The sequence below is a fragment of the Trifolium pratense genome, linkage group LG6 (assembly GCF_020283565.1).
Source record: "Trifolium pratense cultivar HEN17-A07 linkage group LG6, ARS_RC_1.1, whole genome shotgun sequence".
Classification (NCBI taxonomy): domain Eukaryota; kingdom Viridiplantae; phylum Streptophyta; class Magnoliopsida; order Fabales; family Fabaceae; genus Trifolium; species Trifolium pratense.
Genome location: NC_060064.1, coordinates 39,814,952 through 39,840,956, shown reverse-complemented (window position 1 = coordinate 39,840,956; position 26,005 = coordinate 39,814,952). Strand labels below are relative to the sequence as shown.

At 30.5% G+C, this 26,005-nt stretch overlaps 2 long non-coding RNA genes across 4 annotated transcripts in view; both read left to right on the top strand.

Moving 5' to 3' along the window:
* LOC123888572 overlaps positions 1-6,732 on the top strand; it is a 41,749-nt gene extending 35,017 nt beyond the window's left edge. The window contains exons 31-40 of one of the 3 annotated variants that reach the window (XR_006802201.1): positions 596-1,482; positions 2,652-2,800; positions 4,018-4,186; positions 4,257-4,353; positions 4,514-4,567; positions 4,658-4,735; positions 4,922-5,005; positions 6,187-6,267; positions 6,371-6,446; positions 6,599-6,732. This is a non-coding gene — a long non-coding RNA (uncharacterized LOC123888572). The remainder of the gene's footprint in view (positions 1-595; positions 1,483-2,651; positions 2,801-4,017; positions 4,187-4,256; positions 4,354-4,513; positions 4,568-4,657; positions 4,736-4,921; positions 5,006-6,186; positions 6,268-6,370; positions 6,447-6,598) is intronic. The other 2 variants (XR_006802200.1, XR_006802199.1) reach the window with 2 other exon arrangements.
* A 6,064-nt stretch (positions 6,733-12,796) lies between these two features.
* On the top strand, positions 12,797-25,252 carry LOC123888573. Its single transcript, XR_006802204.1, has 18 exons — positions 12,797-12,832; positions 12,968-13,041; positions 13,391-13,453; positions 13,871-13,998; positions 14,144-15,243; positions 16,474-16,660; positions 17,589-17,754; positions 18,543-19,429; positions 20,599-20,747; positions 21,678-21,846; positions 21,917-22,013; positions 22,174-22,227; positions 22,318-22,395; positions 22,582-22,665; positions 23,844-23,924; positions 24,028-24,103; positions 24,471-24,577; positions 24,690-25,252. It is a non-coding gene; the product is annotated as an uncharacterized LOC123888573 (long non-coding RNA).
* Positions 25,253-26,005: the final 753 nt, after the last annotated feature.

Sequence of the window (26,005 nt, the reverse complement as noted above, 5' to 3'; positions counted from 1 at the left end):
ACTTTAACTGCTTTGCTTCATATACTCTATCTCTTTCAATTCTCATTGACCATTCTCAGTTTCACCTATGTTTTTAAACTTAGAATGTAACCTTGAAACATAAAAAGTTTCTTATGACTTTCAGGTAATTAGATTGTAATTGCATTTAACTTTTTTTTTTTTTGTTTCAATTTCTTAGGCATTCGTACAAGTTTTTGTTATTGATTTATCGCATCCTTATCACCTTGACTGTTTCTACTGTGCAGGAGAATGAGGATATATATATATATATATATATATATATATATATATATATATATATATATATATTATACTACCTAGGAGATGCTGCTCTGTTTTCTTATTAATATAAATAAAATACTTTACATTTATTACACACTCCTTTTCTCAAATATAATATAGCTCCATTACTAAGATTTTGCATCTAAAAACGCTTTGCCCTTGGAGATCCCCTTGATTGATTATTTGGCTTTCGTCAGGCCCACAACGTTAAATAATAAGCGTTTCGCGGGTGGCAGCCCGTGTCCATTGTTTTATATTTTAGTTTATCATTATAATTTTATTATTATGTTGGCATGTTTGATTTCGTTTTTAGGAAATTCAACGTCTTTTTCCCAGAAAGTTGTGCTCAAGATGGCTTTGACCTTATACTGTTAGTCAAGTCTTTCTTGATGGAGCACTTGAAGCTTCTAAAGAAGGTGGCACCACTTTCATAGTTAAGGGACAACATGCAAAACATTACGAGGAAGGGTTGCTCCAAGTGAGATATGTCGTTCGCCTCAGTGATTGAAAGCTTTCTCAGGGAAGTCACTTTTACTCTCACTTATTTACTTTTGTGCCTGGTTGAATATTTTACATTGAAGACCATGCTCTGAACTAGTGTGGGGTATGTCGTTCGCCTCAGTGATTGAATTTTCTGGCTTGTTTTAATTAAGTTTTTCTTAAAAATAGAGATTATGTCTTCGAAGGGACCCTTGAAAATTTATTTGACAGACTTGTTCAATGTTGATAATGTGCTATGTTGACTATCTTTTTGTGAACTAACTTCTAAATGTGAGATTTGAGCCTTTATAATGGGATTACATTCTAGAACTTGTCTTGTGACCATGTCAAAGAGAAAATTGATTTGCATCATGTGAAAAAATTGTTGGGGCATTTGTAGGTATTTCTTTTATTGTTTTGAAATCATCCTTAGTTGCCCACTTTGAGCCTATTTAAAAGAATGAAAAGGCTGGATTGACACTTGCCGATCTTGCTTACCAACGTGCTAAAGCAGTTAAGGCCACCAAGAGGGCACTAGACTCTAGTAAGATTGTGAAGAAGCCTCAAAAGAAATCTAATAAATCTAATCCTTTGCGAAAGCCTTACTCTTCCTGGCTAGAGGAAATGCGGGAGCTATTCCAGACTGACGTGAAAGATAAAAAGCCGAAACAGAGAGGTTCTGGAACATGAAAGAAGGCGAAGAAGTCATTCAAAAGCAAGGTATCAATTGAAAAATCTATCTCATTTTTGAAACTGTTATCTGATCTTTTTAGGTACCAATAGAAATATTAATTTCGTTCTTGATCAACTCATAAAAATGTCTTTTGTTTCTGTTCTGTGATTAATGTGGAGTTGTGGAATGAGACTTTCTATAGGGAAACTTAACAAATAATGATATAATCCTTTTCATTTTCTTGGTGCTAAAAAAATGTCAAAATATTTTTTACTTAATATCTTCTTCTAAATAGAAAGCAGAACATATCAGTTAATAAATTTGTGATATTTTCTTTCTTTTCAAGTGTAAAAAAATATGGTTTATCATTTAATTCACTTCCATAACTCTCCCTTGTATTTATGTGCCTATAGTAACTATGATGTTCATAGTTGTAGTTTCCCTGTGTTTTGGGTTTTATTTTTGTCTGTCCCCATCTAGGAGATGCTGCTTTGTTTTTCCTACTTTACCCTTTTATGTAAATTGAAATACTTCCATACCCCTCCACTCAAAACAACATCCACGTAACATATTAACCTCTAGGCTGAAAATTCGGTTGCTGAAAATTGAGAAAGATGAGACTTCAATTTGAAGGAATTTTGAGGGGAAGAGAGGGATTGAGAGAGAGGAGGGTGACTTGTGATTTGAAAAAGGTGATCTGAGATACTACATTTAACGGTGAGATTCATCGCGTTCCCATTATATTGTTATTTTTTTTCCATTTTCAGTGTGGAAAATTGACATAATTTCTATTGCATTTCATTCTTCTAACTTTACTTTGTTTTCATTTTTACCATAAAAGTGGTTTTTTTTTATCAATCACAAGTTTCATAACACTGTGGTAGGGTTGCAATGCATGTCTCATATAATTTTTGTGATGTCAATATTTCTTTTCAGTAAACTTTCACTTTATTGTATATGCCTCTGTTCTCAATTTGAGAACCCAAAATCTGCTCACTAACTCAAGTTGTTTTGCATATTATGTTGTCTATGGTTTACAATGTTTGATCTACTTCTACTATATTTTAAACGTATACGGAACAAAAAATATTTTTGAATTGTGTGGGAGATGATTTTGAACCAGTTATATTGAACTGTGGCTAACATATTAATTTAAGAGGATATACTTGGAATTTTACACAGAACTTAGAGTAAATTTATCTCGTTCTTTTTGCAGCTGTGACCAGAGCTCACATGCTGATGGGTTGCAGTTCCCAGGAATTAATAACGGCATTATATAGCCATAAAGTTTGACATTATTGCAGTTTTGTTTATTACTCAAACATGTCCGTTCAATTTTTTGTGGCTCTAAATGCTCTATATTCAGTATGTTTATCTATCTATCTATCTATCTATCTATCTATCTATCTATCTATCTATCTATCTATCTATCTATCTATCTATCTATCTATCTATCTATCTATCTATCTATCTATCTATCTATCTATCTATCTATCTATCTATCTATCTATCTATCTATCTATCTATCTATCTATCTATCTATCTATCTATCTATCTATCTATCTATCTATCTATCTATCTATCTATCTATCTATCTATCTATCTATCTATCTATCTATCTATCTATCTATCTATCTATCTATCTATCTATCTATCTATCTATCTATCTATCTATCTATCTATCTATCTATCTATCTATCTATCTATCTATCTATCTATCTATCTATCTATCTATCTATCTATCTATCTATCTATCTATCTATCTATCTATCTATCTATCTATCTATCTATCTATCTATCTATCTATCTATCTATCTATCTATCTATCTATCTATCTATCTATCTATCTATCTATCTATCTATCTATCTATCTATCTATCTATCTATCTATCTATCTATCTATCTATCTATCTATCTATCTATCTATCTATCTATCTATCTATCTATCTATCTATCTATCTATCTATCTATCTATCTATCTATCTATCTATCTATCTATCTATCTATCTATCTATCTATCTATCTATCTATCTATCTATCTATCTATCTATCTATCTATCTATCTATCTATCTATCTATCTATCTATCTATCTATCTATCTATCTATCTATCTATCTATCTATCTATCTATCTATCTATCTATCTATCTATCTATCTATCTATCTATCTATCTATCTATCTATCTATCTATCTATCTATCTATCTATCTATCTATCTATCTATCTATCTATCTATCTATCTATCTATCTATCTATCTATCTATCTATCTATCTATCTATCTATCTATCTATCTATCTATCTATCTATCTATCTATCTATCTATCTATCTATCTATCTATCTATCTATCTATCTATCTATCTATCTATCTATCTATCTATCTATCTATCTATCTATCTATCTATCTATCTATCTATCTATCTATCTATCTATCTATCTATCTATCTAAACAAGAGATACAATTGCCAAATTTATTTATGCAAGCTTGTTTGAATAGCTTGTACAACAAGTTAACAAGTCACTTGCAGTGGGTGAAAAACATAGAGAGAAATTCATTAGTATCCTTGTTTTTTATGGGTTTCAGCCATTCCAGGTATTCAATATATGCTATTATGCTTCAAAGTGATGGTACTACTGGAGTTGTTGTGTGGCTGGATCTCTTACATCTTGGAGGTTTTGTATGACAAACTACTCACAATGATGACTGAAAATCTACATATTGCAAAGACTTTTGTAGTGGCTTTAACCATATGGTAAGCAAGCATGAGACTATGTAACAATTCATATGGACTATACTTGTTCTAATTTTCTGCTGTTTTTTAGTTGCTTTATTTGATGTGGCAGCTTGACAATAAATATATCGTTGCTTTCTGGAACACAACACATTGAACAATTCTTCAGTCAATTTGTTACAACACATGTAACCTTCTTAACTCTAATCATTTGCAATATTATAACACTAGCAGTTCTACACACAAAAAACTGCCACACATCTTTTCTACCTTTTCATTTGAATGAATCTTTCTATCTAAAATATTAAATATTATTGTCTGATTTTCATTTTCTTTTCTTTCTAATAGGGCTCTGCAAAGAATTTGCCTAGATCATGTACTTCAAGGCTCAGTCCAAGGCTGGTAAGTTTGTGAACTATAGTTCTATTTTCTTATCATTGCGATTTCATTTTTGGTGTTACTAATACTTCCGACTTCTGAACTATGATGCAGTGATTTTTCCCTCAATATGTTGTATCACAAATCACCACACCAATCTTCTTTGTAAATGCGACATATGACTCATGGCAGGTTAGATTGTTTTGTTGCCCAATATAAATTAGTAATTGATGTTTTTGGTGTTAGCTCTGAATAAATGAGATATACAACAAGTCTTTATCAAAGTCGTGTTGTTTACCCTTCAATGTTCTCTCAGACTCTCTAAAAATCTATATGAAATTAAATGAGTTAACTTTGCCTTTCTTCTATAATATGCAGTGGTTGACGTAGAGAGCTGCAACTGGAATTAAACGCATTAATTTTGACAGTCTCTAGTGGCAAGCTTTTGATACAAAGGTCTAGGTGAGTATGTGGTTGCATTGTAAGCTTTTATTGGAATTGTAGAATATGTCATGGTTTACTTACTAGTTTATTGGATGAATTTGCAATGTTTCTTGAGAAAAGAATAAAATGTAAGATAATAGGTTAACGAGATGATTGTCTTGCATCTCATATAGTGTGCTAGTAGGATTGAAAGTTAAAGAAGATTAAGGGAGTAGAAACAATTTCACATTGATTTTTTGAATTATACCAATACAGATGTGAATACTATAATAATTAAATAAATTATAACATTTTTATCGTGTCGGTGTTCACTTTTTAATTTTTAACTAGTTAAAAGACCCGTGCAAATTTTATTTGATATTTAAGTTTGTCATTATATTACGGTAAAAATTTATTTAGAATAAAATATTTAAAAGTTTATTATATAATATTGTTAAAATATAAATGAAACTATTGTGTTGTGTTATTTCTTGTAAAACAGTTTTTTATATAATATTACTAAAACTTATTAAATGAATAAATTATCAATCACAAATAATGGTCCCGTGTATATTTTTTTATACAAAAATTAGAAATTTGATTAGGAATATTTAGCGTAATTTAGTAAATTCGATAATAATTAACTTTATTATATTTTTTATAGTAACTTTATTATTATATTGCTAAAAAAACTATATTATTATTATATATTTTTTATAATAACTTTATTATATTATTATAAAAAATTAGTAGTAAATTTGGTGGTAATTTTTTTTTATAAGAAATATTGTTTACGTTTTTTTTTTTAATGAAAAAATATTGTTTATGATTCTATTTCTATATTCCTATTTTTATGCATATTCATCTTATTTTTTCTATCGTTTTTTATTCGTATTTTAAGCATAAATATATTGTCCTATTTTGTTCCTATCTATAATATGTTTTATTCCTATTTTTAAGCACGTTTTGTTGTATTTATCTTATATTCTTTCTATATTTTTTTTATATTTATCGTATATTCTTTCAATATATATTTTTTTTGTGTAATTACAATGAAGAATATAAAACTTGCAATGTGGTTAAAAGCATTAAGGATAAATTAGTAACTTTAGTGGTAATCGATTTTAATATATTAGTAATAGATTCTCTCTTTTGGTTAAGGTTTTGGTCTAATTAAAACTTGTTGTATGCCCGTGTTGTTTAATTTGCATGTATAACAGGGTGTGTTAATTCAAGGTGTTGATAAGCCTTGGAACATTCAAACTTCCAAAAGCATACAACGGAGTTTGGAACAGATCAAGGTAAAATTTTCAAAACAACTAGTGATGTACTATTTTCATCTAACTTCTATTGACTTTTCATTTGTTCATGAATATGTAATAACAAAGAGATTATAATTTGTAGAAATGACCTTTTTGTACGCCTAAGAATCTGCAACTTTGTAACAATTAATACAAGAGCATGCAAAGAAGCATCTCAGGTTAGTAACACTTTCAAGATTGATTAAATAATAATTTCCACCAAACGAATGAAACGATAAACCTTGAAAATATCCAACAATAGGAATGATCAAATCCTGATCAATTTTTTTATTATGTTTGTTGGCTGCAACTTACTACTGCCATGGTCCAGTCATTGACAAGGGTAACATACAGACTAGTCACATGACCTTCTAGTGAGTGTGTGATTTTAGATTTATCTTCTTTCATATATGGACCTGCATTATTGCATTTCTTGTTAATGGCAAACCATTTTATTTTCTCAATCTTGGTTTGGATCCTTGTTAAAACTTATTGTCTTGAATCCTTGTCACAATTGCTTTTAATCGTGTTGATTATATGTGATAGGATCGTGTTGATTATATATATCAAATCCTCAAGGGTACTGACAATCTAGCATAGCTGCAAGCTAGATATAAACAACTGCTCTTCTAATCAAGTTGATCTAATCCAAGGTGGATTTTTTGTTCTGAATTTTTTCCTTCATAGGTTGTCAAATCCTAGTTCCTAACTGCAAGATATCACAGAATTTATCTAACTTCACTTTTACCATGACTTGATTTTCAGGCTTTAGAACACAATTTCTAAGAGCAGTGACTGTAGCTTCAATTTCACGAGTAGATTCTAATTTATGAATGATTTTGTGTAGTTTATTTATCGCAATGATTTTGACTTTGTTCTTGCCCTTGCCACCACATCGCCTTCATTGCCTGAACTAACTTGATGATTCCCTGATGATTCCCTTTCATAAGGTATTCGACAAGATCGACATGATTCGTTTCGTGTGACCGACTTAGATGATTCCCTCTCATAATATGTAGGCATCTTCTTCCAACTTCTTGGGTTTTTTTGGATTCTATTTTCTTTTCAATTGTTTTCAATGTTTCTCATATGGGTTTTCGATTTCAATTCGTAGCTATTCTTCTTTCAATTCTAATTTCTTTCCTTTTATTATTAGGATTTATTGTTTTAGGTTAATCTTTTGGTTGTTTATTATATAGTGAGAAATTAGTAGCTTCAGTTTCACGAGTGGATTCTAATTTATTGATGATTTTATGCTGTTTATTTAACACAATGATTTTGTCTTTGTTGTTGTTGGTGATTTCTTTTGAATGATGAGAACTGGTTTTAAAAGCAATTATTATACTAAAATTGTTTTGTGAATTTTTATCAACTAGATGGTTGTGTGTAACATGTAGTTCACTTTACCTAGTTGAAACCGTCTTTGGTAGTTGTTTTATGTTTTTGTTTTTTATAGAGTTTCTTGTTTCTAATTACTACACCCCACTTTATAAAACTTTGGCTAATTGTAATTGGGTTCTTTGGTCTATCAATATGGTCCTTATAAAATTAGAACACCATTATTTTTTGTTTGTTTTATGATTTGGTCAATTAATATGGTCCTTTGTCACGAGTCATGAATACACATTTCCACTTAAGAAAAGATCAAAATACTCTTCAAGAATGATGTATGAGAAATATACTATATGTGTATGATAATTCTTTTGTTATATATATGTGTGTGCTATCATCTATTATATTTACATTTTTAATAATTTCACCATATCATCTTTTATATGTTCCCTCTGCATATTAGTGTTCAAAGAGGTATATTGTTTTGACTTCTAATTTAAATTACCGTTTCAATTGAAAATATGATGTTAGCATGCAAATAAAAACTAGTAGGTTATTTGTCTACTACAGTTTTTCACTTAATGGTCAGTACATTATTCATGGGATACGGAACTAGTGTAGAAGTATATTTGATTGACAATTAAATTTCAATTTATTTTATATTTTTGAAACAAGATGAATGTTTTTGTTTCTCATATGTGTTTATTTTTTATTGTTATCTTTCTCTGCTGTTGGATATATGATATTCTGTTTAACACAATAGTGTTTGATTTTCTATTTGGTTCCAATGTTTGAACTTTGTTGATGATGCTAATTGATAGGTAGGCACCAATCTTATATAACTGCTCAACATTGATGCTTGAACAAATTACTTGAATATCTAACACCTATTCTTTGTTTCCATTTTCATGTATGACGGAGAAAATTGGTAAAAAGGAAACTGTTTCTGTCTGACCAGCTATCAAATTTGTTTTGGAGTTGCATCCTCTGTTAGCTAATAAATGTTAAAGCGCCACGTCTTTGTCAAAAGTTGACAATGAGACCGTTATGGTATGTTGTTCTTTAAGTTTTCTTCTTTCTCCTTATCCTTCATCTCCATAGTGCATGCTCTACTAAGATGTCTTTGTAATTGTTCATCTAAAATCTTCGGATCTATTTGATATGCCCTCACATATCCACCACTCTCACTCTTCTTCATATCTTCAACTCAACTAAAAAAGCATCAAACTTATTTCCCAAAAATAAAAACAATCTTTTACTCCTTTATCTACTAAAGTTTCAAACATTGGAATCAAGTTCTTGTTTTGAACAAATTTTCATTCGTGGATCAGTTGTTGTTATTTTCGTTTTTTTGTTGCTATTACTATGTGCTACTTATTTCTGGCGAAGACATAAATATAATTGTGGCTGTTTAATAATGTAGCATAAACAGAAGTATAAATAAGTTGTTTTTTCTTTTTCAGTTTCTGAATTATTTATTTCTAGGTAAGAATACTGATCAAACTATTATCTTTTATACATTTTCATACAAAAACTGATGTCAGAAGCAGGTCTTCTTTCTAATAAAACAGCACAAATAAATTAAACAATGATATTTAATTACAAATTCCAATTATTAGTTTTTTATGAAATTATTTAAATTAATTTTGTTGGATGGATTGGATATCCATCCATTGGAAAGATGATAATGTATTTCATCTCTAATGGATGGATTTTTATGGATTAATGGGTTACTTTGATCCATCCAAGAGCAATCCAATCCAAATCCATCCATTTTGACACCCCTAGTCAAGACTGACAATATTATATTGCATTTTATATGGGCATCTGTGTGATAGTAGCTTAGTATGTATGGTAGTCAAGCATTACTGCTTTCCTGCATATTTTATAGAATGTTGCATAAAAAATTATAGAACTGAAGTGTGCTTTAGATGCTACCTAATGTCAAATATGAATTGTATATTTGAAATTTGAGGGTATCTATCTTTGTGTGTGTATTTGATAGTGTATTGCATGTTTTTGCTGTATCTTTTCTGCTGTGATATTTTTGCATGTGCTATAATTGTTAGAGTAGTCAAAAAACTGTTGGGTAGTCAGTTATAGTTCTACTGGGAAGTGCTAACTGAGAATTATTATAAATTCTAGAATCTCAGAAGATTCATTGACCTTTAACAGTGCAGCGCATACATTAACCTAATTTTTTTTTTTCTTCGTGGAAATCATTTTTATTATATCCTTCCTGTGGTGTTCACTGGAAGCCATTGAGGTTGTTAATTTGTTTGTATTATGGTTTCTGTGATGTAAATGCCGCTATAACTCGGGGGGATGTTGATGAGTGCCATCTCATTTGTGGCATTGTAGATTAGAAAATGTGACGCTGGTACATATTTAGGTGAAGCTGCTATTGCTGAGTTTTCTCAATTAGCTTTTATTTCATAGTTACATAGCGTTTAGAAAACATAATTTCCTTGTCATTGCTTTTTTTTTTTTAAAAAGTATTTTGAAAAAATATTTTGTTACACAAACCTTATCTTTGTTAACAGGAATGAGGGTCTCCGAGTTGCTTCTCAAAGAAGTTATTGTGAGAAACTTCTTATCTTTGAACAGTTGTTTTCATTTCTCACAATAACAAAGTGTTCTCACCTGAGTCATCCCCCTATTAACAAAGATATTTTGTTACACAAACCTTATTTGAACAGTTGTTTCTCAAAGAAGTTTCGGTCATGCCATGAGAACGGTGAGTTATTATAATGTTGTGTTAACATGATTTTGCTTGGAAGATGTTAAATAATGTTCACATTTTATATAGATTAATAGTTCAGTTTAATTTTGAATCAGGATTGAGTTTGTGATTGGTTTTCAAGTTAATAATATTTGGTGTCAGACAATTGGCAAACCTGGTAACTCTTAGCAGCCTTTAACTCTTGTTAACTCCTGCTCAAATTTACTTATTGCAAAGGTAATAAAGATGAAAATTTTGATAACCTTTTGAATTTCAGATGATTATTGGAAATTGGTTTTTGTTTACAGTGACTGTGGTAAAGAGTGGAACTAAAGCTTTACCGTATCTGTGATTGGATGGTGACACGAGTTCCATTGGTTTTCCAGGGGTAAGCCTTTTACTCGTATTTACACTTACACTGGTCATGTTCAACATTGATCAACTAGAATTTCAACATTGATCAACTAAAATTTCAACATTGATGCTTGTGTGGGTGTAGGTTGCTAAGTGTATAGAGATTGGTCTGCCGGAGCTTATATTCTAGTATTAGTATCCCAGACAGAGTTCCTTCAAGTTGCATCCACCTAGTGTCTTTATACTTTAGCGAATGAGATTGAATTATATCCGTTCATTGATTTTCTCTTTTTAAAATTGGAATGGGATTTGGTTTCTGATTAATTGTTATTCTTTATTGTGAAAATGATTTTCTTAAATTGTATATTCTGTGTTTTTGGATCACAGTCTAGTGGAGCTTTAATTTTTGTATATAGGTAAGCAAGTGCAACACCATTACCGCAGTAGAAGAGTTGTGCAGATGTCTGCTGGATTCATGATTTTCTCTTCATTTTTTGGTGAGTCAGTTAAACACGATAAGTTTGTAATTTGATTCAGTAATTACTAACATCTCCTTCACGATTTAGGAAAATTTGGAACAGTTTTCGCATCTATCCCACCTGCAATTGTTGCTGCCATTCTTTGCTTATGTTTTTTTTTTTTTTTGACAGGACCATTCTTTGCTTATGTTGGTATGTTTGATTTAAGTTAAAAATCGTACATGTTATATATACTTTTATTTATTATGATACTTAGAAGACACACCACCATATAATGATTCAATTTTCCTTCATCATTTGGTAAGTGTTTAATTTTTATGTCATTGAGATTATATTTGTAATCAATGTTTTGGTTGTGATATATATTTTTTTACACAAATTTAACCATTTCCACCGCAAATCTGGTTTTGTAATATTTTACACAAATTTATCAATTGCAGGGGTTTGAAACTTCCGCGACCCCAACCGCCGCAGTTGGAACAGGATACCAGCGGTTATCCAAATCCCTACGGGTGTCAAAAAAATCCATTTATCCATTATCCATCCAATCCATCCATAAGTAAAAAAATTAGTTAATAGATCGGATCAAATCCATCCATTTAGTTAATGGATTGGATTGAATCCATCCACCTTAATTTTAAAATCCAATGGATTGGTTTATTTTAATTTTTTTATTATTTAAAAAAGGATTAAATTTTAAAACTAATTTATTTGTTTAAAATAAAATACTGATTTTAATTATTAAAAAAAATCAGAATTTTTTATTATAAAAAAAACAAAAAACAGATTTTTTAAATTTTAAAACAAAATAATAATTGATGTATTATATTTATTATTAAATTAAAATAAAAAAGAGAGGTGGAAGGTGGTGGTTGGCCGCCGGAGCTCTGCCGCCCGCCGCCGTGGATTGCCTGAAAATCTGCACCGCCGCTGTGGCCTGCCGTGCCTGCGCCAGAGGTCCGCCGTTGACCTGGCCGTTGATCGGCTGCCACCACCACCTTAAATTATTATTTATTAAATTCTATTATTAAATAAATAAAAATAGGGGGAAAAAAGATTTGGGCTTACCTAAATAATGTTTGGGCTTAGTCTTTGGGTTGTTTTACTTTTTACACCATTTCATTAAAAAATGACAAAATTTGTTTTTAAAATATGAAATAATCTATTTAATTAATAAATTAATATGCTATTAAAAAATAAAAAAAATTAGTAGATGGATCGGATGAATATCCATCCATTAAAATACCATAATGGATGGATTGGATTTTTTTTCAACGAGTTTTATTGGATTTGAAATCCCCTGCAGATATACTATGGGATTCTAATAAGCGGCAGATTTCAAAACTCCCGCAAAACCATCCGCGCAGGTTGTAAACCCCCGCTAAATGGCTTAAAAAGCCCACTAAAATGGTGTGTTTTTTTCTATATCGATATAGGGCTGTAATACTCTGACTTTGAACATAATTTATAAGCTAGAGTGGGTATCTTTGAATAATACTTGCTATTTTCGAGTTTTGAGAATTGGTGTTATTTCTTTCCACTTAGAACAGATAAGATTATATATATCTTTTCTTTAAAAACAATATGGTTATGTTTTCAGGTGTTTACGTAAGGAAGAAATACTGCATGTTCAGCCTCCTCGAAGTCATTTCTTTTTTCACTCTTATTGTATTGATTGGTATTGGTTCGTTTATATCCTCACTCAAATTTTCACATTTGGATTTTTTAGTGTATATGCAAATTTCAATATAGTAGATTCCCAAAATAGAGTTTGTAAGTTCGATACTTTCTAATTCTGTCTTTTTCTATTTAGATTGACTAGCTTTTGTGCTCCCTGAAGTGCAGAACCACATTTAAGAATTGAAAGAAAGATTTGCATGCTGAAAGGTACAATCCTCATTATCACTGTCAACATCCTTTTAGCTTCAAGGTTTTGTTCTAATGAAGTTGTGTTGGTTGCATGAGTAATGTTCTTCATTGAGTTCTTGTTTATGCATAATTGCGTTATGGTTCTGCACATTTAAATTCATTTAGTTCTGGTATCTGGTTGTGCACATTGCATTTTTGCATAATTATACGTTCTGGTTTTGCACGTTTAAATGCTTCTGCTTCTGGTTTTGTACACTTCTAAATTTTAATCTCCATTCTCCAATACCTTGATCAGTAAAAGAGACTTTGTAGACTTCATATTAGTATGATTTTATTAACCTGAAATGAATTTCTACCGTTATGGCAGGTTGGTGATCTGGTGTTGGTCACTTGGAATCAAATGAAAATTCTAGCCGCTGGCATAGTAGTGGTGAGTTAATAAAGTAATTGCCTAGGAATTTTGATGATAGAATAAACATTATTATCGTATGCTGATTTGAGATTGACCGCTATTATTATTATATTCTGGAGAATATGTCTAAATGTGGACTACTTGCTATTCTAGATTGACCACTATTATTACTTTATAGGGGAGAATATAATTGCCTAGAACATTATTATTGTATGTCATCTTTTCCGCCAACACAGTGGACACTTTCCTGTTTGAAACTTTAAATTAAATGAAAGGACCTTTGGTGTAGTTTTATAAAAAATTTACATAGGATGCTAAGATGAAAATTTAAAGAATTATCGTACGAGCCTTGTTATATTTATATCCAATCCCTGAAATGGTTTTCTTAAGATTTAATTATAGTTTATATGATGATAAATATGTTGAATGTTGCAGACACAGTGGTGCTAGAGTTCAACCATTACACACCTGGCTTAAGATGGAGACAGAATAGTATCAGTGGGTAAGATCATAGGGCGGAAGAAATTGAGGCTGATGAATTTTTATGGGGGAATAAGATCACAGTGAGAATGAATTTGATCACTTGTTTATCTAGAAGTCCTTGTTTCCATGGATATGAAGCAAGTGAACAATGCATATCCACAACATTTATATTTGAGCTATCATTCATTCATTCATTCCTAATAAGCACAGTTTCGTTACGTGCAGCTTTCTTAGCTAGCAAGGCTTCAACTCTGGCCATTTTGGCAGCTACTGCTCCGTTTTTTGGTAAGCCATGTTTTTTGAATTGGAATCATGTTTATTGTTCTTTCTTTGAGGTGTGTGAACTGGTTTTTTTTTTTTTTTTGGTCAAGTATAGCCTACTTTGAAAAACGTTAAAACTTAGGGGAAATAAGTTTTGGCTGAAAGAGACAACGGCTAGTCCTTTGTTGGCTACATCTTGTTAGTTAATTTTTTTGTAGGGATGTAACCCTTAGATCTATTTGAACGTCAACTCAGCTAATCTACTTGCACCTCAACTCAGCTATGCCATGTATTTAATGTGTTTTAAGGGATAGAGCTGACAGTGGTCGAATTCTGAATAGCCTAACCATACTTATTTGCCTTGTCCTATACTTATTAAACTATTTTATACTTTTCAGTTCAAACTAAATAAATTTTCCTGTATCTGAATTAAGTGTTTGGGTAATGTATACTACAAGCATTTTTCATTTTCATTTAGTTCGGTGGCTGTTCTGAGTCTGCACTTCGTAGTCAACTATTTTTCTTTTCTTGTCTTTGGCGCTGTAACTTTTAGGCTCGAGTGTTTAGGAATTGAATAAGTGTTAGACTTTGAATTGAAATTAGTAGCTTGAAGATATACTCCTTGGACTCTCTCCTCAGGTATGTATACTCCTTGAAATTCTCACTTATGCGGTTTGTATACAAAAAGATAAGTTAGCACTATTTTAAACATGAGTTAGTAGCTAGGCAATACTAAATTTTCAACTTTAAGTCAAATGTATGTATATGCTGTCAGACAACCCTTGAATACAACCAATTTTTAGAGTAAAACTAAAAGCAAAACTTAAAATCGAGGTTAAAAGCGAACTCTGTTGTTAGTTGCGAACAGATTCATATTGCATAGTTGCGAACTCTGTTGTTAAAAGCGGCCGCTATTGTGGCGTGGCGTGGAAAAATCGAGGTCACTGCTACTAGCCGTGTCGGAGCGGCGCAGACGAGTGATGCGGTGGGAGCTGTTGGGGTTGCAGGCGCTATTGCAGATCGGTTCGGTGTTGATTTCTTTTCATTGCTTTCTATAATTTTTGGTATACACTTTGCTTTCTATTGTCTTCTACAATACAAATTAATTTCTTTTTTTTTTCTCAATAATTAACTGATTAATAAAAAGTCAGACACATAAACATAGTAATGATATTCATAATAAAATGGCTTTAATGCACTTTTGATCCCCCTATTTTAAAAGTAACTTTTTGATCCCCCTATTTTGAAAAACCTGAACTTTTGATCCCCCTATTTTAAAAGCAAACTTTTTGATCCCCTATTTTGAAAAACCTGAACTTTTGATCCCCTATTTTAAAAGCCAACTTTTTTATCCCCTTATTTTTTATTTTTTTGAATTTTAATCCCCAACTCAATTTGGTCAAAATTTTGTGGATGTGTCAAGCTCATTAATGATGTGGCAGTTTCAATGTGGACAAAACATTTCCATGTCATTAATCTTTTTTAAAAATCAAATATTTTAAAATAAACCTCTTTACATTATATAATAATAACTAAAATAAACTTCTTTACATTATATTAATATAACTGAAAATCAGTAAATTCCTCAAAGAAGTCAGAAAAGGAAAATCATGGAACCCTAAGAATTCAGAAACACAAATCATCACGCTCGTGTTAACATCCTTCGTCTTTGTTCGCTCCCTCTCAATCGTTCATTGACTTTGTTCTTAATCGTTAATTTCTTTTGGGTAATTTAATGATTTTTAATTATATACTATATATTTTTTGGTAAGGATTTTTAATTATATATATGTATAGAGGTTAATTTTACTGTTTTTTCAATTATTATTAATTAATTAAATTTTTTATTTTTTTAATACTTTAACAAAAATTTGGTGTAAAAAAATTAAAGACATGAAAATGTTTTGTCAACATGGACACTGCCACGTCATTAATGAGCTTGACACATCAGCAAAAAATTGACCAAATTGAGTTCGGAGACTAAAATTCAGAAAAATCTAAAATAGAGGATCAAAAGTTAAAGTTTTTCAAAATAGGGAGTCAAAAAGTTGGCTTTTAAAATAGGGGATCAAAAGTTCAGGTTTTTCAAAATAGGAGGATTAAAAGTTCAGATTTTTCAAAAAAGATGGATCAAAAGTGCATTAAAGCCTAATAAAATTTATTATTTATTCATTAAGAAATTGTGGTGTTTATTATTTTTTCAAAACAGATTGATGTGAGAAAGTAGAATAGCATTTAGATTGAAGAGTCATCAAAACAGATTGAAGACTCATCAAAACAATGTTTCCTTCCAGGGATTGGGGCAGGCGATTTTTGAGACTATATCAACAATTCACATCTTGGGACATCCTGAACGGCCTCTAGCGATAAGATATGTATCTCTTAATTATTTTACACACTCTGTCATATTTCATAGAATCTCCCCTTATCTATCACGACTACGCCAAATATAAAGTGATTAAACATTCAATGTTTGCCAAGGTATCCATGTATCAATGCTTCATATAATTTTTTTAATGTATTTCATCAATTTTTAAAGTTTTTGCGGTGTATTTAGGCTTACAATAGATAATTGCATAATATATTTTCCACTTCAATCTTAAAATAAGAAGTTTAGTTTATCTTTACTCTCTGACATGAACTGAAAAAAGTTTTGGTCTGTTTGCTTTTGAATGTGTTTCTTTTTCTTTGATAGTAAATATGTGAAACAAATATTAGAGGAGCTTGAGACAGTTTTTTTCCAGGGTAACTGAAAATGTCTTTTGGCAGAGTGATTTGAGATCTTTTGAAGAGAATGTTTCTCAATCTTTGTGAATGCTTATAAATCTAGGAAATTAATTACTTTAGGAATTATTGTTACTTTTTTTGGAAGCAAATGGCACAATTGAAGAAATTTTTTCGGTGGCCATTTAGCGATTGGTACTCCAACATAATATTGAAATGTTCTTAGACATACGATATATTTTTTAAGTTGTGGCCCCCTATTCTGGTTTCATGTTGTAATTCAATCAGGACTGATATACATAAGGTTTAAGTATTATAAAGTTACAATTTTCACACTAGCCAATAAACAATAATCTTTCTGGAGAGTATCTACTCTATTATATCCCGACACTTGCTGAATTGATCTTTTGGGAAGGTTTTATTATGATCTTCTTCTTGCTTTAGGAGATCTTGATAAGCATTGGAAAACCAACATTTAGTTGTCATACGACATGAATGAAGTTGCCAGTGGGTTTTAGTTGTCATAAGCCATTGATCTAGCCATAGAAGCAATTCTAGCCTGCATGGAGACATCAATATAATATGTCTTGACATAATTCAGATTTCCATCATTTGTCTTATCCTCGGATATGTCTATTTTTTTTTTTTCCATTTTGAAATTGATTTCTTGTGATTTTGCTGGCAGATGCAAAAAGCATTCGGTTTAGAGAAAGTCCTAAAGAAGGGGGGTGGGATCTGGAAAAATATTTATGGGACTGATGAAAAGAAGGTCGCCGATGATATTTTGGTAGAACGTACTAGTTATACTGCAAACAGTACGGTGGGAATGATGGCATGTCGACTTGCTCTAGGTATTTTTCACAATTCTGTATGTATATTTTTTCCTTTGTTTTTCAACTTACATATTTTGTTTTTCTTACTTTTCACACAACACATATATAGTTTTCCTTTTTATATTCCAATCTCTATTTAGTTTATCATTTTTTTTTTGGTGAATATGCAAATTAGTTCTCAAATATTTTTCCTTTCTATTTCCCTTTCTCAACTTTAACTGCTTTGCTTCATATACTCTATCTCTTTCAATTCTCATTGACCATTCTCAGTTTCACCTATGTTTTTAAACTTAGAATGTAACCTTGAAACATAAAAAGTTTCTTATGACTTTCAGGTAATTAGATTGTAATTGCATTTAACTTTTTTTTTTTTTGTTTCAATTTCTTAGGCATTCGTACAAGTTTTTGTTATTGATTTATCGCATCCTTATCACCTTGACTGTTTCTACTGTGCAGGAGAATGAGGATATATATATATATATATATATATATATATATATATATATATATATATATATATTATACTACCTAGGAGATGCTGCTCTGTTTTCTTATTAATATAAATAAAATACTTTACATTTATTACACACTCCTTTTCTCAAATATAATATAGCTCCATTACTAAGATTTTGCATCTAAAAACGCTTTGCCCTTGGAGATCCCCTTGATTGATTATTTGGCTTTCGTCAGGCCCACAACGTTAAATAATAAGCGTTTCGCGGGTGGCAGCCCGTGTCCATTGTTTTATATTTTAGTTTATCATTATAATTTTATTATTATGTTGGCATGTTTGATTTCGTTTTTAGGAAATTCAACGTCTTTTTCCCAGAAAGTTGTGCTCAAGATGGCTTTGACCTTATACTGTTAGTCAAGTCTTTCTTGATGGAGCACTTGAAGCTTCTAAAGAAGGTGGCACCACTTTCATAGTTAAGGGACAACATGCAAAACATTACGAGGAAGGGTTGCTCCAAGTGAGATATGTCGTTCGCCTCAGTGATTGAAAGCTTTCTCAGGGAAGTCACTTTTACTCTCACTTATTTACTTTTGTGCCTGGTTGAATATTTTACATTGAAGACCATGCTCTGAACTAGTGTGGGGTATGTCGTTCGCCTCAGTGATTGAATTTTCTGGCTTGTTTTAATTAAGTTTTTCTTAAAAATAGAGATTATGTCTTCGAAGGGACCCTTGAAAATTTATTTGACAGACTTGTTCAATGTTGATAATGTGCTATGTTGACTATCTTTTTGTGAACTAACTTCTAAATGTGAGATTTGAGCCTTTATAATGGGATTACATTCTAGAACTTGTCTTGTGACCATGTCAAAGAGAAAATTGATTTGCATCATGTGAAAAAATTGTTGGGGCATTTGTAGGTATTTCTTTTATTGTTTTGAAATCATCCTTAGTTGCCCACTTTGAGCCTATTTAAAAGAATGAAAAGGCTGGATTGACACTTGCCGATCTTGCTTACCAACGTGCTAAAGCAGTTAAGGCCACCAAGAGGGCACTAGACTCTAGTAAGATTGTGAAGAAGCCTCAAAAGAAATCTAATAAATCTAATCCTTTGCGAAAGCCTTACTCTTCCTGGCTAGAGGAAATGCGGGAGCTATTCCAGACTGACGTGAAAGATAAAAAGCCGAAACAGAGAGGTTCTGGAACATGAAAGAAGGCGAAGAAGTCATTCAAAAGCAAGGTATCAATTGAAAAATCTATCTCATTTTTGAAACTCTTATCTGATCTTTTTAGGTACCAATAGAAATATTAATTTCGTTCTTGATCAACTCATAAAAATGTCTTTTGTTTCTGTTCTGTGATTAATGTGGAGTTGTGGAATGAGACTTTCTATAGGGAAACTTAACAAATAATGATATAATCCTTTTCATTTTCTTGGTGCTAAAAAAATGTCAAAATATTTTTTACTTAATATCTTCTTCTAAATAGAAAGCAGAACATATCAGTTAATAAATTTGTGATATTTTCTTTCTTTTCAAGTGTAAAAAAATATGGTTTATCATTTAATTCACTTCCATAACTCTCCCTTGTATTTATGTGCCTATAGTAACTATGATGTTCATAGTTGTAGTTTCCCTGTGTTTTGGGTTTTATTTTTGTCTGTCCCCATCTAGGAGATGCTGCTTTGTTTTTCCTACTTTACCCTTTTATGTAAATTGAAATACTTCCATACCCCTCCACTCAAAACAACATCCCACGTAACATATTAACCTCTAGGCTGAAAATTCGGTTGCTGAAAATTGAGAAAGATGAGACTTCAATTTGAAGGAATTTTGAGGGGAAGAGAGGGATTGAGAGAGAGGAGGGTGACTTGTGATTTGAAAAAGGTGATCTGAGATACTACATTTAACGGTGAGATTCATCGCGTTCCCATTATATTGTTATTTTTTTTCCATTTTCAGTGTGGAAAATTGACATAATTTCTATTGCATTTCATTCTTCTAACTTTACTTTGTTTTCATTTTTACCATAAAAGTGGTTTTTTTTATCAATCACAAGTTTCATAACACTGTGGTAGGGTTGCAATGCATGTCTCATATAATTTTTGTGATGTCAATATTTCTTTTCAGTAAACTTTCACTTTATTGTATATGCCTCTGTTCTCAAATTGAGAACCCAAAATCTGCTCACTAACTCAAGTTGTTTTGCATATTATGTTGTCTATGGTTTACAATGTTTGATCTACTTCTACTATATTTTAAACGTATACGGAACAAAAAATATTTTTGAATTGTGTGGGAGATGATTTTGAACCAGTTATATTGAACTGTGGCTAACATATTAATTTAAGAGGATATACTTGGAATTTTACACAGAACTTAGAGTAAATTTATCTCGTTCTTTTTGCAGCTGTGACCAGAGCTCACATGCTGATGGGTTGCAGTTCCCAGGAATTAATAACGGCATTATATAGCCATAAAGTTTGACATTATTGCAGTTTTGTTTATTACTCAAACATGTCCGTTCAATTTTTTGTGGCTCTAAATGCTCTATATTCAGTATGTTTATCTATCTATCTATCTATCTATCTATCTATCTATCTATCTATCTATCTATCTATCTATCTATCTATCTATCTATCTATCTATCTATCTATCTATCTATCTATCTATCTATCTATCTATCTATCTATCTATCTATCTATCTATCTATCTATCTATCTATCTATCTATCTATCTATCTATCTATCTATCTATCTATCTATCTATCTATCTATCTATCTATCTATCTATCTATCTATCTATCTATCTATCTATCTATCTATCTATCTATCTATCTATCTATCTATCTATCTATCTATCTATCTATCTATCTATCTATCTATCTATCTATCTATCTATCTATCTATCTATCTATCTATCTATCTATCTATCTATCTATCTATCTATCTATCTATCTATCTATCTATCTATCTATCTATCTATCTATCTATCTATCTATCTATCTATCTATCTATCTATCTATCTATCTATCTATCTATCTATCTATCTATCTATCTATCTATCTATCTATCTATCTATCTATCTATCTATCTATCTATCTATCTATCTATCTATCTATCTATCTATCTATCTATCTATCTATCTATCTATCTATCTATCTATCTATCTATCTATCTATCTATCTATCTATCTATCTATCTATCTATCTATCTATCTATCTATCTATCTATCTATCTATCTATCTATCTATCTATCTATCTATCTATCTATCTATCTATCTATCTATCTATCTATTCTCATCTATCTATCTATCTATCTATCTTTTTCACATTCTATTCTCAGGCAATTGAAACAAGAGATACAATTGCCAAATTTATTTATGCAAGCTTGTTTGAATAGCTTGTACAACAAGTTAACAAGTCACTTGCAGTGGGTGAAAAACATAGAGAGAAATTCATTAGTATCCTTGTTTTTTATGGGTTTCAGCCATTCCAGGTATTCAATATATGCTATTATGCTTCAAAGTGATGGTACTACTGGAGTTGTTGTGTGGCTGGATCTCTTACATCTTGGAGGTTTTGTATGACAAACTACTCACAATGATGACTGAAAATCTACATATTGCAAAGACTTTTGTAGTGGCTTTAACCATATGGTAAGCAAGCATGAGACTATGTAACAATTCATATGGACTATACTTGTTCTAATTTTCTGCTGTTTTTTAGTTGCTTTATTTGATGTGGCAGCTTGACAATAAATATATCGTTGCTTTCTGGAACACAACACATTGAACAATTCTTCAGTCAATTTGTTACAACACATGTAACCTTCTTAACTCTAATCATTTGCAATATTATAACACTAGCAGTTCTACACACAAAAAACTGCCACACATCTTTTCTACCTTTTCATTTGAATGAAACTTTCTATCTAAAATATTAAATATTATTGTCTGATTTTCATTTTCTTTTCTTTCTAATAGGGCTCTACAAAGAATTTGCCTAGATCATGTACTTCAAGGCTCAGTCCAAGGCTGGTAAGTTTGTGAACTATAGTTCTATTTTCTTATCATTGCGATTTCATTTTTGGTGTTACTAATACTTCCGACTTCTGAACTATGTTGCAGTGATTTTTCCCTCAATATGTTGTATCACAAATCACCACACCAATCTTCTTTGTAAATGCGACATATGACTCATGGCAGGTTAGATTGTTTTGTTGCCCAATATAAATTAGTAATTGATGTTTTTGGTGTTAGCTCTGAATAAATGAGATATACAACAAGTCTTTATCAAAGTCGTGTTGTTTACCCTTCAATGTTCTCTCAGACTCTCTAAAAATCTATATGAAATTAAATGAGTTAACTTTGCCTTTCTTCTATAATATGCAGTGGTTGACGTAGAGAGCTGCAACTGGAATTAAACGCATTAATTTTGACAGTCTCTAGTGGCAAGCTTTTGATACAAAGGTCTAGGTGAGTATGTGGTTGCATTGTAAGCTTTTATTGGAATTGTAGAATATGTCATGGTTTACTTACTAGTTTATTGGATGAATTTGCAATGCTTCTTGAGAAAAGAATAAAATGTAAGATAATAGGTTAACGAGATGATTGTCTTGCATCTCATATAGTGTGCTAGTAGGATTGAAAGTTAAAGAAGATTAAGGGAGTAGAAACAATTTCACATTGATTTTTTGAATTATACCAATACAGATGTGAATACTATAATAATTAAATAAATTATAACATTTTTATCGTGTCGGTGTTCACTTTTTAATTTTTAACTAGTTAAAAGACCCGTGCAAATTTTATTTGATATTTAAGTTTGTCATTATATTACGGTAAAAATTTATTTAGAATAAAATATTTAAAAGTTTATTATATAATATTGTTAAAATATAAATGAAACTATTGTGTTGTGTTATTTCTTGTAAAACAGTTTTTTATATAATATTACTAAAACTTATTAAATGAATAAATTATCAATCACAAATAATGGTCCCGTGTATATTTTTTTATACAAAAATTAGAAATTTGATTAGGAATATTTAGCGTAATTTAGTAAATTCGATAATAATTAACTTTATTATATTTTTTATAGTAACTTTATTATTATATTGCTAAAAAAACTATATTATTATTATATATTTTTTATAATAACTTTATTATATTATTATAAAAAATTAGTAGTAAATTTGGTGGTAATTTTTTTTATAAGAAATATTGTTTACGTTTATTTTTTTTAATGAAAAAATATTGTTTATGATTCTATTTCTATATTCCTATTTTTATGCGTATTCATCTTATTTTTTCTATCGTTTTTTATTCGTATTTTAAGCATAAATATATTGTCCTATTTTGTTCCTATCTATAATATGTTTTATTCCTATTTTTAAGCACGTTTTGTTGTATTTATCTTATATTCTTTCTATATTTTTTTTATATTTATCTTATATTCTTTCAATATTTTTTTTTGTGTAATTACAATGAAGAATATAAAACTTGCAATGTGGTTAAAAGCATTAAGGATAAATTAGTAACTTTAGTGGTAATCGATTTTAATATAATAGTAATAGATTCTCTCTTTTGGTTAAGGTTTTGGTTTAATTAAAACTTGTTGTATGCCCGTGTTGTTTAATTTCCATGTATAACAGGGTGTGTTAATTCAAGGTGTTGATAAGCCTTGGAACATTCAAACTTCCAAAAGCATACAACGGAGTTTGGAACAGATCAAGGTAAAATTTTCAAAACAACTAGTGATGTACTATTTTCATCTAACTTCTATTGACTTTTCATTTGTTCATGAATATGTAATAACAAAGAGATTATAATTTGTAGAAATGACCTTTTTGTACGCCTAAGAATCTGCAACTTTGTAACAATTAATACAAGAGCATGCAAAGAAGCATCTCAGGTTAGTAACACTTTCAAGATTGATTAAATAATAATTTCCACCAAACGAATGAAACGATAAACCTTGAAAATATCCAACAATAGGAATGATCAAATCCTGATCAATTTTTTTATTATGTTTGTTGGCTGCAACTTACTACTGCCATGGTCCAGTCATTGACAAGGGTAACATACAGACTAGTCACATGACCTTCTAGTGAGTGTGTGATTTTAGATTTATCTTCTTTCATATATGGACCTGCATTATTGCATTTCTTGTTAATGGCAAACCATTTTATTTTCTCAATCTTGGTTTGGATCCTTGTTAAAACTTATTGTCTTGAATCCTTGTCACAATTGCTTTTAATCGTGTTGATTATATGTGATAGGCTCGTGTTGATTATATATATCAAATCCTCAAGGGTACTGACAATCTAGCATAGCTGCAAGCTAGATATAAACAACTGCTCTTCTAATCAAGTTGATCTAATCCAAGGTGGATTTTTTGTTCTGAATTTTTTCCTTCATAGGTTGTCAAATCCTAGTTCCTAACTGCAAGATATCACAGAATTTATCTAACTTCACTTTTACCATGACTTGATTTTCAGGCTTTAGAACACAATTTCTAAGAGCAGTGACTGTAGCTTCAATTTCACGAGTAGATTCTAATTTATGAATGATTTTGTGTAGTTTATTTATCACAATGATTTTGACTTTGTTCTTGCCCTTGCCACCACATCGCCTTCATTGCCTGAACTAACTTGATGATTCCCTGATGATTCCCTTTCATAAGGTATTCGACAAGATCGACATGATTCGTTTCGTGTGACCGACTTAGATGATTCCCTCTCATAATATGTAGGCATCTTCTTCCAACTTCTTGGGTTTTTTTGGATTCTATTTTCTTTTCAATTGTTTTCAATGTTTCTCATATGGGTTTTCGATTTCAACTCGTAGCTATTCTTCTTTCAATTCTAATTTCTTTCCTTTTATTATTAGGATTTATTGTTTTAGGTTAATCTTTTGGTTGTTTATTATATAGTGAGAAATTAGTAGCTTCAGTTTCACGAGTGGATTCTAATTTATTGATGATTTTATGCTGTTTATTTAACACAATGATTTTGTCTTTGTTGTTGTTGGTGATTTCTTTTGAATGATGAGAACTGGTTTTAAAAGCAAGGCTTAATTAATAAAATGGTCCCTTAAAGACATTTTTGATTTCATATTGGTCCCTTAAAGAAAAAAAGGTCTAAATAGGTCCCTTAAAGAAAAAAAGGTCCGAATAGGTCCCTTAAAGACATATCCGTTAATCAGTTTGGTCCTATTTAGACCTCTTTTTAGGGACCAAACTGATTAACAGAGATGTCTTTAAGGGACCTATTCGGACTTTTTTTTCTTTAAGGGACCTATTTGGACCTTTTTTTCTTTAAGGGACCAATATGAAACCAAAAATGTCTTTAAGGGACCATTTTATTAATTAAGCCTAAAAGCAATTATTATACTAAAATTGTTTTGTGAATTTTTATCAACTAGATGGTTGTGTGTAACATGTAGTTCACTTTACCTAGTTGAAACCGTCTTTGGTAGTTGTTTTATGTATTTGTTTTTTATAGAGTTTCTTGTTTCTAATTACTACACCCCACTTTATAAAACTTTGGCTAATTGTAATTGGGTTCTTTGGTCTATCAATATGGTCCTTATAAAATTAGAGCACCATTTTTTTTTGTTTGTTTTATGATTTGGTCAATTAATATGGTCCTTTGTCACGAGTCATGAATACACATTTCCACTTAGAGAAAAAGATCAAAATACTCTTCAAGAATGATGTATGAGAAATATACTTTGTGTATGATAATTCTTTTGTTATATATATGTGTGCGCGCTATCATCTATTATATTTACATTTTTTCTTTTGTTATATATA